A 15,375-nucleotide genomic window follows, 5' to 3' on the forward strand; every position below is an offset into this window, starting at 1 on the left:
TAGGGGAAAAAAAAAGGACAGGTATACACTCGCACACACACACACACATATCCATCCGCACATACACAGACACAAGCAGACATATTTAAAGGCCAAATTTAAATATGTCTGCTTGTGTCTGTGTATGTGCGGATGGATATGTGTGTGTGTGTGTGCGAGTGTATACCTGTCCTTTTTTTTTTCCCCTAAGGGAAGTCTTTCCGCTCCCGGGATTGGAATGACTCCTTACCCTCTCCCTTAAAACCCACACCCTTTCATTTTTCCCTCTCCTTCCTTCCTTCCTGACGAAGCAACTGCCAGTTGCGAAAGCTTGTAATTCTGTGTGTGTGTTTGTGTGTTTTGTTCATGTGCCTGTCTGCCGGCGCTTTCCCGCTTGGTAAGTCTTGGAATCTTTATTTTTAATATATATATATATATATATATATATATATATATATATATATATATATATATATTATAATAGTACTAGTTTATGTCTGCATTGCACCACCTGCAACCGTTCAATTGTGTTGCAGTCATTAAAGACGTTCAGTGACTGTCCTGTACATAGCATGTGCCGTCGCGTAATTGATTTAGAACTACGTACAAGTAACATGTAGCCCCTGTGAGACCCTTTGACAGCCATTAATTTTGTTTACTCTGGCCGGTGGTTATTCGTATTTCAATACTGTTATGTCCATTTTATTACTGTCAAAAAGTTTAATAAACCATGTCCATGTTTTCATTGTGGGCAACATGAATCCCAGGCCACATATTAGCAGAATGTAAGTACAGCGTCTGTGGCATCATAATACATCAATCACATCACGATTACGAGTAACGTGTGGGTCACATATGCATCGCAGCAAGTGCAACAGCGATGCGTTTTGTTCATTCCATGTGTCAATTTCACATTCCAATTTCTCTGGAAGTAACAGATCTATTGCAATATAAACAAAGCCATTATTACTGTGATTTCTCGTGTTATTGGCTGCGTGTGGAATAAAATGGGGTGTCCATTTTTAAAGAACATAAACTTATGTTGAAACCAGTATTTTCACGTGGTTTAGAATGTCTCTCAGTATTTACTTTTATGAGCCCCTGCCGTACATTCTTACCTGTGAAAGCCATTTGTAAATATCTATTGTGGTTCCAGAGATACTGACAGTGAAAAGTTTAGGTGGGACACCCTGTATAGCATCAGTACTCTCCAAGGGTACACACTTTATGTGTAATTTCATTTCAAAATAACATATGGAATTTAAGGCTTTGTAGCATTAATTACATGCAATTATAAGTAACACACAAAACGAAACTGCTACTCAAACAGTTTTGTTTGTATACCTGTGCACAAAGAGACAAGTGTGGAATGACACAGAGTTACTGAAGAACATGTTGAATGAGTGAGAGTGTTCCACACGTAGCCCCAAGACATCAATTCGGAAGGCTAGTCATGAATTAGTAATTCTAGTGATGTATGTGGGGAGACTTAAGGGGATGCTTACAGCTGTGTTCTTATTGTTTGCAGGTGTTATAACCTCTAAAACTTTCAAATTATGGTTTATGTGCCAATTTTGCAAATTAAAGTTGCTGCAGGATGAAGATTTTTCAGGCTTGTGTTGTTTTCCGTGATGAATCAACATTTTACCAAAGTAGAAATGCGAACGCATAAAGAGCACATCTGGTGGTCAGCAAATTCCCAAGAGATGGTACAGATGCAACAACACTCCTTTAAATTGAATGTTTTTTTGTGCTTTATCCTGGCAGAAGGTTTATGGGCCTTTCTTTTTCGAAGCAGCTGTAATTGGTGATTCTTATCTTGATGTGCTAGAACTATGACTCTTCCCTGAACTGGATGAAGCTGAACCATAGAAATTTATTTGACAGCGAGATAGTGCACTGCCTCAATGATATAACTCAAATGTGTGATTGGTTAAACAATGTTGTACACAACCACTGGATTGGACACAAGGGTCGAGATGCCAGAACTTGTTCTGCACGACCTCTACATTCACACATGATCTGACATTCACACACAATCTGACACCACGATACAGGATATTGTCTCTGTGCCTCTGCCACAAGCTGATCCAACTTTAGAAACAGCATTGTTGCAACAATTACTCCAGACGCTCTGATCAAGGTTTGGGAAGAACTCTTAGCTCTCCTATCGATTCTGTGTGAGGAATGGTGTTCACATTAAACACTTGCAAGAAAAACTTGTTTGAGTTGCTCTTTCATTTTATGTATTATTTATAACTGTAAGTTAAATGTAATAAAAGGCTAAAAAGCCTTAAAACCAGTACATTTGTTTTGAAACACCCTGCATATACTGCCCAGCATTCTTTTGCAACTAAAACCAACTTACAATATCTACAAGGAAAAGATACACCAAATTTCGATTTCAACTAAAGATTTCAGTTTTCTTACTTATCAGACAACTGCTATGCATCTTTGCTGCAGGCTACAATAATACAGTCAAAAAATAAATAAATAAACTAGTGTGACAATCCAGTCTACTGCCACAACTCTCAAGCATTTTACCCCCACCACTAGCCAGTCTGGGAATAACAAGCTTACTGCATTACCTTTCCACAGTGCTTGTTGGTATTCATCAATTTCCTCACATACCAAATTAACCCTTCCCCTCTCTCCTAATTCCATTCATGTTAGCACTGCTGAGACAGTATGAAGACATTGCAAGTACAATCCAACCTGGCATAGTTGATCTTATCCCACAGAAGATTAATGTTCCCAGATGACATCTGGAATCATGAAGTTGCACCGCTCTTCTCTCTTGTATCCCTCTACACCTACCATTCTCTCAATGAAATTTAATAATTTCCTTTCCTTATCCTATTGCAATGAAGCATGAGATAAATCAAAAATATTTGAGAGATTTATGGCTTTCATCATACCTTGATGTCCAAGGTAGCAATGATGGCAACACTCAATAGTATAGTAAAAAATGGGTTTTAACAAAACAAGTTTAGATTCTGTGGAACTTTTTTGGACTTAGCACAACAGCTATTTAGTAGCTTAAAAGCATTTACCATTTTTTTAAAGCATTGGTATAAAGTTGAAATAAAGGAGGCTTGCACAAGATAAAATTGCATATGAGCTCAATGTCATGGTTCAGGTAATTAAAGATGTATGAACAATATGATTAAAAAGATGTGTTGCGAATGGCAAACAATCTTTGAAGCAACATCACAAAACACGGTGACAACTGGAAATTATGGTGAGCTTGAAAAGAGTAAACTGTAGGGCAACATTGTGGTATCACTAAGCAACAGCAGTCTGTGGCTGGGCAGGGTGAAACAGCGAGTGTTAGCTTTATCCACATGGTGATAGCAACAGCAATGTTCTGCCTTAATGCATATTGTGGAGAGCAGCAGAATTCCAAATGAGAAGTACAAATGACAAAGTGTATTGTTTTGTATAACACTATGTTTCTGAGATTTGTGGTAGGTGTAGTAAGAAAATGAAAATAATTCGTCACTGAAGAGTCACTGATCAATTGTGAAATGGAAGTAGTTGCTGTAAATATCATATTGGATGGCCAATTGGTAGACACTGAGAACACTTAAGGACCAAGCAACTTAATAAGTTGATCTTGGAAACAAGTCAAGTCGGAGATACAACCAGTGCTTTTTTTTTTTCCTTCCAAAAAAAAGTTGGAGCGTACTCCGACATTGGATATAATGCAGCGAAAATTACTTTTAACTGAAGCATGGGATACCATCATCTGCTTTTAGCCCTGACATCATCAACATGTCAAAATAATAATAATAATAATAATAATAATAATAATAATAATAATAATAATAATCTGGTATCAGACTCTTCAGTTGACTTGGTTCAAATGAAGCAGGTGATACCAAGAAACACCCAAACATACAAGAGAACGTGGTTTCGAACACCTCAGTTTACATCACCTCAAATGAAACATGCGATTCCCATCAACCCCTGAACAATAAAAGAAAATGGTATCATACACTTCAATTGACCTATAATTCACTTCAAATGAGAGAGGTGATTCCAATCAACCCTCCGACATACAAAACAATACAAGGAAATATTACTAAACACACATTTTAACCTACAAAACACCACTAAATGACACAATACAACAAAAACCATCCACAGCTATCATCAACAACAATAGAAACTACACTACAAAAACCTTTTGCAACCTCATTTGGCTCTCGAAACAGCATAGATGATGGGTGATATCTCCTGCTTCAACTGACCCAATTTTTAATACAGTTGAAAATTTATTTAACTATAGAACTAGAGTGTAACTTACATTAATAGTATTACAACAGTTTCCAAACTGACTTTAGTTCATGGCAGCTGTAGTGTTCACACCTTCTTACTTTACTCTTGCTACCAGTAGCACGATGTCTGGCTTTCATGAACCATGAGCATACATAGTCCATGGGCTGAAACAACATCAGTGGCAGACCAACCAACTTTTGAACATCAGATTGCTGACTGTGGAAAGATTAAATGAAGCTCTTGTTGGCGAGATGATCAGATTCATTTGGGAAAACCCACATTCACATTAACTCGTTGATATAGGAACACATTTCAGTGCATTCTGAAGAGAAAGGAGGGAGGCTGGAATTTTCTTCTCCATCAAATACTCTCGAAATCCTCTACATGTTTCTCTCTCTGGAAGAGAGAAACAACAGCACACAGTTTTGATATTTGTTTCACCATATGTTATTCGAGGATTCTCAGGCCAATTTCGTGAGTGCAAAACTTTCACACATCCAGAGACAGCAATATCCTCTGTCTGCAGAAGACGATTCTCCATCCGCTCTTTCAGACAATTGTAAAATATGCTGGGCTCAAGGTGTCCGATAGTTGCCCGCTTCTACAGTGGAATTCTCTGAAGTTCAGCTCTTGGATTGCTTTGAGAGCTTCACAGTAATGAGAACCTCAGCTCACTTTTCTTTCTTCAAACACTAACAACTGATTTCTGATCTTCTGTTGGGCAGCATACAGTGTGATGTATCTTGACTGTAGCTCCAGACTTAATTGTGATAATCCTTGAAGGGCATCACACATTAGATCCAAGTCAAGAATGAAGTCAACTTTGGTAATGTACTTCAATAAACCACCATACCTACCTCTGTCAGTTGATTCCCTGCTTTGATCATCTTTTGCAGCTGTGAAGTGAGAAACAAAAGCTTTAAAGTTTTTCCACAATGAACCGCAAAGGATATTGGTAGCGGAACCGTAGAGACATCTATCGGTAGCTCAGTATTCGAGTGTATGCATATCGGTTTAGCAATACCATCGCCCACTATTAGCGGGCGAGGCCACTACATGCTTGTCGAAGTGGCTGCCAGCGATTCAGTTGTTGAGAATGGTTGCCGCTGCTTCAAAATGCTTGAAACAGTCCATGACATCGCTTTTCCCACCAAAGATTGCACTGGTATCATTTGTATTGCACCTACCAACATAAAAAATGAAATAAAAAAATTACGTCCATGAAATAAATCTTTGGCTCTCTTCCAAGTTCTCAGCATCGTAAAAAAATTACTTTGCCGACGAAAAAGTTTAGGGGTACGCATCCCGCAGCATTCCCTCAGAAAAACAGCACTGGATACAATATACACAGTCAGGCAAAGAAAGGAAATGAAGTGAATTTCGTGGATTCAGAGGGCATGTGATGCTATTTCAGTGATTGCAAAATTGAGTCTTATTTACAAGGAACTTGGTAGTAAGACATTCACCCCCCTCTGTGCTGGATGCATGCATTAATTTGGTTGGAAAAGATGTCAAAGCCATTCCATGCTCTTTTGAAACAAAAAACACCATCTGAACAAGCCTTGAAGGCCCAATTGAACTGACCAACCTACATGTTGTCCTCAGCCCTTAGGAGTCACTGGATGCAGATACAAAGGGGCATGTGGTCAGCACACTGCTCTCCCAGGTATTGTCAGTCTTCATGACAGGTGCAACTATTTCTCAATCAAGTACCTCCTCAAGTTGCCTCACAAGAGCCGAGTGCATCTCGCTCGCCAACAGCACTCGGCAGACCCGAATGGTGCCCCACCAAAGAGCTAACCAAGTCTGACAGGAACCAGTACTACCACTGCAGCAAGGCCATTGACAACAGGCTAACAAGCTGGCCCACAAATGTTTTAACTGGTCCTTGATATCTTGGATACTGCCACTGGACTGGAGTTGATATCCAAGCTGGTCCAACACAATCTACTGGGGAGGGATCCAAGGATCTTGATAGCCACACGAGTGTCTCAACATCCACAGCCACATACCACGTGTGAACAAGCACAGTTCTGTTGAAAAAGTGACACCGTGATACTCTCACACAAGAACACAGGGTACCTGTGATGAACTCTTGTGCTGTCACAGTTTCCTCAGTTACTACCAGCTACGACTTGACATCATACCTGATAGCTTCCCACAACACAGTGACAGGAATAATACCACTGTGCCTCTCCAAAACGAAGAAAGAAAGGGACCTTCCCCAGGTCACCACTATACTACTGACTGGGGATGGTCACCTGGGGCAGTGCACAACCACAATTCATTGTTCAACACAATGGACACCATTTATCAATCCATACTTCATGGTCATGACAACAGTCCAAATACAGCTGTTTGTGTTCCGGCATTAATGGCATGTGCTATGCTGTCCAACATCGAGCCACTATCACATCCGAATACCCCACAAATATGTATATTGCTTCATTTGACCAAATGGCCAAATGGAAACTCACAATGAGGCCCCTTTCAAAATCTGTCAGATACTGAAAATGCTGTCTCTCATGAGTAAGCAGCAACACAATGTCCTTCACAGTGATCACTGAACACCTAATGCTGTTCACATCTCTTAGATACCCTACCAGGCTTGATAAGAACACTAAACACCAAAACAACACTAATCCACTCTGGTATCCATTCTACCTGTTGCAGAGAATGTGGTTTTTTTTTTCCAGGCAGTGTAATTCAAAGAGGTAGATCATGTTGAACGGCAAGGTCAGGGTAACACTGACAGAATAAATTGAATTTTGTGACCTAAACGATCCATACCAGAAGACAGTAAAGGATTTGTAAATTGGCAGCAGCTAGATAATGTTCAATTTGTTTTGTTTTAGGGCACAAAAACAAGTAGGATCATAAGTGCCATGTCAAAAGCACAGAACATGAAAACAAAGACAAGAGTTAAAAATGACTACATATCAATCCCCATCGACAGAAAAGAAGACAGCTAAAAACAGGGACATGGAGAAAGGTCTATACAACAATGCCATAGAGAAACAGAGGTCCAGAACTAAAAATTAAATGGCCTTCGCCATATTGTTGTGACAGATAAAATCTAAAATGTGGTCGACAGCCCGCACGTCACTCGCTTAAAAGGCCGATAACTCAGATGGTAAACACGAACAGGAACATAAGCGGTTAAAGATAGGGCATTCTGTCAGGAAATGGCAGACAGTCAAAAGTTGGGCGCAATGAGCACAAAGTGGTGGGGGAGCACCATTCAACAAATGACAATGGCTACAGAGACAGTGCCCAATATGCAACCGAGTTAAAATGATCTCCTTGCAGCGAGAGAGCTGAGAGGAGATCGGCCAAGCTTAAAAAAACGAAGCTCGTTCCCATGAAGGGAGGACCCTCCGCCACACACCGTCAGGTGGCTTGCGGAGTATGGATGTAGATGTAGATGTAGACCAGTGGTGATGCCAAAGTGACAGCATCTGCTGTCAGATGGCAACACAGAGCTCTTCGGAGGGAATATAAGAACTAGCAGGCTGAGGTACTGCAGCCTTGGCAACAGTGTCAGTGGCCTCATTTCCTGTTACGACCAATGTGACCAGGAACCCACATACACATCACAGTGGCTCCATCAAAAATGAGCAAGTGACAGCTTCCCTGGACCCATTGCACTAAGGAATGGACGGTGTGCAGCACACAGAGGCTTTGAAGGGCACTGAGAGAGTCTGAGCAGGTGACCTGTGTCGCCAGATGTACTGCAAAGAGCTCTGCTGTGAATACTGAGCTGTGTTCCGGAAGCCGATACTGAAAACCATTGGTGCCAATAAGGAAGGCACATCCGATACCATGGACAGTCCAAGAACCATCAGTTTACACAAAGGTACTAACATGAAATTCTATACAAAGGTGGTGAAAATGAAGGAAATAGAGCGAGGTTGAAGTAGTGTCCTTAGAAAGCAAATGAAGGCCAACATAACACAAGTCACCACACAGAGCGCCTAGGTGGTGAAGAGTTCACACACGCACCCCAAAAAATGTAGGTAGCGTGAAGTTAAGCTGCCGGAGAAACGGCCAAAAACGAACTCCAAGAGGAACAGAAAAGAAGGAGAGCTCCATGTTGGCAGTCAGAGGAGTAACTGAAGAAGGCTGGGTGGAGACACATGGCAGACAAGTGTCATGTATATCTGCCAAGGAGAAAGTCACAGCAAAAGGACAGTTGTAGTTCCACAGCATTTGCATACAGACTCTCGACCGGGCAAGTGTAAACAGCACCAGTGGCCAAATGGATGCCCCAATGATGATGGTTAGTATTAAGATGGCATAAGTGGGATGGACATGCAGATGCATAAATGAAACACTCATAGTCTAGTTTTGAAAGGACAAGGGACTGGTAAAAACGGACGAGGGCAGTTCTATCTGCACCCCAGGAAGTACGATTGAGGACACTTAGGACATTGAGGGACAGCATACAGCGGGCTGCCGAGTAAGATGCAGGGAATGACCAAAAGGGTTTCCTATTGAGCCCCAGGAATTTCTAATTTTTAACAAACGGAAGAACAACAAGCCCAAGATGTAAATACGCCAGAAGAAGCCAATTGCACCATCAGAAATTCATATAAACAATTTTGTCAATGGAAAAACGAAAGCCACTGTGGATGCTTCTGAGTAAAGACATCACTGAAGACACTGCCCAATGAGACAAGTCCATGGAGAACTGCAATAGATGGCAAGATTGTCAACAAAAAGAGAGCTGGAGATACCAGGCAGCAGATGGGGGAGACAGCTCACTATAGGGTTAATGGCGATAGCAAAGAGGGCAACGCTCAGGACGGAACCCTGAGGCACACCGTTTTCCTGGATAAGGCAGAACCTTCAGGTACCCTAAGAACTCGGTCTTTTAAAACTTCCTGAAGGAAACATGGCAGGCAGCCACAGAAGCTCCAGGTGTAGAGAGTACAGAGGATACCACTCCTCCAGCAGGTGACATAGGCTTTCTCCAACTAAAAAACCACGGCCACAGTCTGCGATTTCCACAGAAAACTATTCATGACCACTTGAAATGCGCACTGTGCAGCGGTTAGAAAATTGCACGACTTGAGCCACCATACCAACTGGGCATGAATCACATGTTCCATCACCTTTCAAACACAGCCAGTAAGAGACATGGGGCAGTAGCTAGAATGAAAATGTTTTTCCTTGCCAGTCTTAGGTATGGATATGACAGTGGCTTAACGCCAGCATCTGGGAAACATGCCCTCTGCCAAGATGCGGTTGTATGTATGAAGCAGAAAATGTTTGCCTGCAAGAGAAAGGTGCTGTAACGTCTGTATGTTAACAGCGACTGGCCCTGGGGTGGAGGAATGGGATGAAGTGAGAGCACGATTTAGCTCCCTCATAGTAAAGGCAGCATTGTAGCACTTACGATTCATTTCCAATGGAGGAAGGCAGGGTGATAATGGGAGGAGCTCGAAATCTCCACAAAATGGCAGTCCAAGGTGTTGGAGATAGCAACAGAGTCCACGATGACTTAGTCTGTTACTGTCAAGCCAGAAATTGGGGCACGGATCTTGGTCCCAGAGAGCCATCAGAGGTTGGCCCACACTACAGAAGAGGGAGTGGAACTGTTAAAAGAAAAAGTGAATGAAATCCAGCTAGCTTTCTTGTTATCCCGATGAATGCGACAACATGGGCATGCATTTGTTTATAATGAATGCAGTTTGCCATCATACAATGACAGTCAAAAATGCAGAGAGCATGCCTCCACACGCAATATGCATCGCGGCATGCCTCAGTCCAACAAGGGACTGCGACATATAATGGTAATGAGGAAGAGCGAGGAATGGAACATTCTGCGCTGGTAAGGATAACGCTTTAAGATATTCCAGCTCGTCGTCACAACTGGGGAAATGTTGTTCATCGAAGGTCATCAGGGAGGAGGAAAGCCTCCAGTCAGCCTTAATAGCTTGCCATTTGGGTATGCACAAAGGTAGGGTAGGAGTCAGCAAACAGATAGCACACGGCAAATGGTCACTTGAGAATGTCTCAGAGAGAACAGACCATTCAAGACAATGGTCAAGCTCGGTAGTGCAGAAGGATAGGTCCAAATGGGAACATGTGTGTGGAGTCTGAAAGGAATGTGGGTGCTCCCATGTTAAAGCAGAAGAGGTTAAGTTGATTAAGAAGGTCAGTCAAGAGGGCTCTTCTCGGACAGGTTCTGGGAGAACCCCAAAGGGGACGGTGGGCACTGAAGTCACCGACTAGCAGAAAGGGCGGAGGTAGCTGCCCAATAAGGTGGAGGATGTCTGCCCTCATGACATTGTATGATGAGGGGATGTAAATGGTACAAAGGCAAAAGGTTAAGTGAGGAAGGAAAAGGCACAATACAATAGCTTGAAGGTAGGTTGTCAGGAAGATGGGTTGACTATGATCATCCTCCCATACGAGCAGCACGACTCCCCCATGAGATGGAATGCCAACCTCAGGAGGAAGTTCAAAACAGACCAGGAAGAAAAGCGAGAGCTTAAAGTGGCCATGAAGATGCAAGTTGGTTTCTTGAAGGCAGAGAACAAGTGAACACTGTGATTCTAAGAGCAGCCACAAATCCTCTTTGTTGGACCTAAGGCTGCGAACGTTCCATTGAAGGAGAGTCATAATGAGGAAAAAACTAAGGCGTGTCACCTCGGCAGCTGGCAAGTGCTAGGCTTTGAAGACTTGCTGCTACAGTGCACAGAGGCAGGAAGATCCTGCTCCATGAGGTCTACAGAAGCATCAGCACTCTTCTGCTGTCAGCCTGCAGAGTCCTGGGCAGAAAAATGGTTGGTGGTGTGCACCACTGACACTAGAGGTCGGCCGGGTGAGGACACGACATGGCGACACCATCTAAGAGGATCTTCAAGAAGGCAAAGGAGAAGACCATTTGCCTTTGTTTGGCTTCTTGGAGCCTTTCCAGTTAGCAGAGAAAGACTTGGGTGTTGGCGGGACGTAGGACATCTTCATGGAAATATTCCTTCTGTCCTTTCCGGTCTGCTGGTTGTGTGGCCGGTGACTCTGCACTGTGAGGCGAGAGGGTGGTGGCGTGTTGCACAGATTGAGGAGGAGACGGGGACACTACCACGAAGCTGGATGATTTCACAACAGAAGTGCTAAATTTTAGGTCACATGTCTGTGTGGCCACATCCTTCAAGCAGCGAGATGTAGCACGAACAGTAATGTAGGTGCCAGTAGTAGAATGGAGGTTTTCTGACTACCCAACAAGTTGTGAGCAAATGGGTACATAAAGCAATTTTTCTTTCACCCAGATCTCCTTGACAACCTGCTCATCGAGATACACGGGACAGTCGCGGGAAGCAGCGGCACGGTCATCATTGCAGTTGATGCAGCAGGGAGAAGGAGACATACAATCACATTTATGAGCATCCCTACTACAGGTTACACATTTGGCTGGGTGTCGACAGGACACTAGTATGGTTGTAATGATGGCACTAGTAGCAGCGCATCGGGTTTAGAATGTACAGGCTGACTGTGGTAACTTTATAACCTGCTTTGATGTTTAACAGAAGCACCACTATCAAAACTGAGAAAGAGTGTATATGGGCACTAAGGAGGCACCTACATTTTTCATCACCAAATGGTCAGCAATGACACCTCGATCAGAGAGGTACGTTCGGATTTTTGCCTCAATCAGACCATCGAGCACCCTAGTGTAAATAGCATTACGGGAAGAATTCAGCATCCGATGGGCCTCGATGTGAACAAGATAGCCACAGAGGAGTGAAGCTGCAAGCAGTAGTTGTGCTTGAGAATCAATAGTAGTCTCCAAAAGCTAAGTGTCACTGCATAAAAGAGAGCAGGGCTTCACAGAGCCAGCAACTGCATCAACATCTTTCTGAATAATAAACAGATGTACTGTAGCAAAGGAATGTCTTCAATACATGAAACCACAAGGAGCTTTGGAGCAGCTCGAAGGGTCTTTGAATCATTAGCCTCATTCCATTAAAGTTCCGTAGCCACTGAATTAAGGTGATTGGCTCACTGCGAGAAAATCCCCAAGACTGCCAGCATCTCCGATGGCGCGATCCTTCCAACTGGGGTCCCCATCTGGAATGGGGCACACCCACCTTAAGTGACTGTTCACACCTCAGGCCTCCTGAACGCCTTACAGAGGGACCAAGCAGCAATTTGGGAAGGTAACAGCTCAGGCAATCACCCCTCCCTGGGCCATGCGCAAACCCTACCTGCCGACCCAGGGCTGGGAATTACACGTAACCCTGTCACCTGTTACGCATCAGATGCGTGGGCCGATCTTTAGGAGTGCACAGGGAGGAAGAAAAAGAGGAACATCAAACGCCGAAGCGGAAGGAGGATAGGAGAAGGTGAACGAAGAAAGGAGGAAAGAGTATTCTGATACTGACTACTGAAAATGTAGAATACATTTCTAAAAACAGCCCACACATTTTCCCCAAGGGATGGGAGAAAGAACAGCAAGGGGATACACATGAAGCATGGAAGGGAAAAAATGCTGCAAAGGCTGGGGCCAAGCACAACCTCACCAAAGAGCAGCAACCCCCTGTGGGGCTAGATAATGTGTTTTAGTAAATGAGTACAGATCCAGGGAAACTTTATTTAACTATTATGACAGTTATTCATCATTTGGAAAGTATCAAGCAGTTGTTTTTAAAACTGTTGTAGAATCTCTGTGTGCTACCTCAATTGTATTGTCACTTATAAATATTTGGGCTAGAGTCAAGTCTAACTTATAAATGACACACACACACACACACACACACACACACACAGACAGACAGACAGACAGAGAGAGAGAGAGAGAGAGAGAGAGAGAGAGAGAGAGAGACCATAAATATGTCTTATAAACTACCAGTATGTTGGATACATTGTTACTGAACCTGGGGATTACATCCGTGGACTCACCCTTCTTCAATCATTATGTTTTACTCAGAAACGTCTGACTGAATGATAACTGGGCTGCAAGTGACTGAATTTTTTAGAATTTAATTTCTCACATTTTATACAGATCAGATAATAGGACCATATCTACTCTAAAAGAGGTGAAAGAAAAAGTACTGTGAAAAGGAAGAAATGAACAAACACACAAAGGAACACATGAATTGATCACTGTCACATTCAGACTAATCTCTCATCAGATAAAAATCCCATCACACTTTCAAAATCGTAAGAACAGATTTGCATCTGGTTTCAGTGTCACAGAGTGTATAACGAAGCACAGCAGAGCTAAAATATTAAAGTTTTCATGTAACATTTCTAATTCAAGCTATAGCATGCTCTTTGAATAAGGCGTCAAAATATTTCATGGTGTCTCAAACACAATTTTAATGAAATCTAATTTCTTTTGTATAATTAAACTTACAATGGAGCAGGGACCCTTCACAATTTCAACATTTCTCCAAAAAGTGTGAACATAGTTTAGTCATCATTATTTCTGCAATCCATATAAATTAATTTACTTGCATGTACCTTTAATGAATAAATTAATTTACTTGCATTTACCTTTAATGAATGATATCTTAATAACACATGTAATCCAGTTAAACTCTTGATTCACCAAAACACAAACAACACTTAAACACATTCACACTAAAAAAAATCAGTATGCATTAGGAATCAATTTATTAATTATTTCATATCTACATGGTGGCGCAGATAAAAGAAACCTGTGTAAGTATAAAGGAAATCCATTGAAATTACAGAAACTAAGAGCCGAAATGGACTTACCATTTATTTATAATGAAAAATACAGTGAAAAAATACTTCTATAAGATGCTGAAAGTGACATCAGTACACAGCTATGAACATCTAAGAATATTCAGGGATACACCCTGTGTCAAGTTCAGATATCAATGGCAGTAGCTTTACGGCTGATGTCTTTCAGTTCCTCTACTGCATGTGGATTTCTCTCTTCGAGTGCGTCCAAAAAAAAAAAAATTCACTTGCTGTTAGATCTGGTGAACATAGTGGCCATAAAAATTTGCTGACAGTTCATTACTCAATGAAGACATCATGGACTTGTTCCTAAGATGCCTCATATGCATGGCATGTTGCCCCATCTTGCTGGAAGAAGCATTATTAGCTTTCATATTCAGTGAGGTGAGCAAAAAATTTAACTAAAAGTTCCATATATGCAACCGTGTTGAAGGCAATGTAAAGAAAATATCAGTCCATTGATGCGCGTTCCTGCTATACTGCACCAAACGCCGATGTTTTCCGTCATGGAGTGGTTGGTGACACACAATGTTAGGATCTTTCATTGCCCAGTACCTCATGTTCTGTGAATTCATATGACCAGAAAAATTAAACCCTGCTTCATCACTCACAATGTAATGGAAAGGATCTAACAAACCATTATTGTTAAAAACAAAGATTCCAAGACTTACCAAGTGGGAAAGCACCGGCAGACAGGCACAATGAACAAAACACACAAACACACACAGAATTACTAGCTTTCGCAACCGATGGTTGCTTCTTCAGGAAGGAGAGGGAAATATGAAAGGATGTTGGTTTTAAGGGAGAGGGTGAGGAGTCATTCCAATCCCGGGAGCGGAAAGACTGCCCTTAGGGGGGAAAAAAAAGGATAGGTGTACACACACACACACACACACACACACACACACACATATATATCCATCCGCACATACACAAACACGAGCAGACAATGTCTGCTCGTGTTTGTGTATGTGCGGATGGATGTGTGTGTGTGTGTGTGTGTGTGTGTGTGTGTGTGTGTGTGTGTGTACGCGCGTGAGTGTGCGAGTGTACACCTGTCCTTTTTTTTTCCCCCTAAGCGAAGTATTTCCGCTCCCGGGATTGGAATGACTCCTCACCCTCTCCCTTAAAACCCACATCCTTTCATCTTTCCCTCTCCTTCCTGAAGAAGCAACCATCGGTTGCGAAAGCTAGTAATTCTTTGTGTGTGTTTGTGTGTTTTGTTCATTGTGCATGTCTGCCGGCGCTTTCCCGCTTGGTAAGTCTTGGAATCTTTGTTTTTAATATATTTTTCCCCTGTGGAAGTTTCTTTCTATTTTATTTAAACCATTGTTGTTGTTATTCAAAAGCTATGTGCAATAATCTACGTGTTTCTGACTGTCATCCTCCCTAATTGCTGCT

At 42.2% G+C, this 15,375-nt stretch overlaps 1 protein-coding gene across 3 annotated transcripts in view; it reads right to left on the minus strand.

The window, feature by feature from the left end:
- LOC126272059 (EH domain-binding protein 1) overlaps positions 1–15,375 on the minus strand; it is a 197,302-nt gene that overhangs the window by 156,902 nt on the left and 25,025 nt on the right. The gene's annotated exons all lie outside the window — the stretch shown is intronic.

This window comes from Schistocerca gregaria, chromosome 5, assembly GCF_023897955.1.
Source record: "Schistocerca gregaria isolate iqSchGreg1 chromosome 5, iqSchGreg1.2, whole genome shotgun sequence".
In the NCBI taxonomy this organism is placed as follows: domain Eukaryota; kingdom Metazoa; phylum Arthropoda; class Insecta; order Orthoptera; family Acrididae; genus Schistocerca; species Schistocerca gregaria.